Below are 742 nucleotides of genomic sequence, written 5' to 3' on the forward strand. Positions count from 1 at the left end.
ATTTAAATATATTTTTGATGTATTTATTTATTATTAACTTGCTAAATGTTCGAAATTTCATAATCTAATTAAATATAATGAATATATATAATTATAAATAAATATAATAATTAAATATATAATTAAACATACTTAACAATATATTTTAGATGTATTTATTTATAAAATTAAATGCTCTGATTAAATGTTCACCAACTGCAAATTATGTTCGGAACCATTGTTCTCATAACATAATAAAATAAATATATTTTATATGTATTTATTTATTTATTTGCAAAATGATGGAAACGTCATAATATAATAAAAAATGTATAATTAAATACATATTTATTTATTCATATTCATAAATGAAATACTCAAATAGCATAAATACATATAAAAATGTATATATATATATTTGCAAAATGTTTGACATTTTTGACAAAGGTTCGTCTTTACAAAGATCAACATAATCACACACACTCAAACACACACTCAATCACACACTCAATCACACACTCAATCACACACTCAAACACACACACACTCAATCACACACTCAATCACACACTCAATCACACACTCAATCACACACTCAATCACACACTCAAACACACACCACACACACTACACACTCAATCACACACACTCAAACACACACACTCAAACACACACACACTCAAACACACAACACACAAAACACACACACACTCAAACACACACACTCTACACCGAACACACACACACACACACAACTCATACA

This window comes from Sinocyclocheilus anshuiensis, unplaced genomic scaffold (genome assembly GCF_001515605.1).
Source record: "Sinocyclocheilus anshuiensis isolate Anshui unplaced genomic scaffold, SAMN03320099.WGS_v1.1 scaffold2144, whole genome shotgun sequence".
NCBI classification, from domain to species: Eukaryota; Metazoa; Chordata; class Actinopteri; order Cypriniformes; family Cyprinidae; genus Sinocyclocheilus; species Sinocyclocheilus anshuiensis.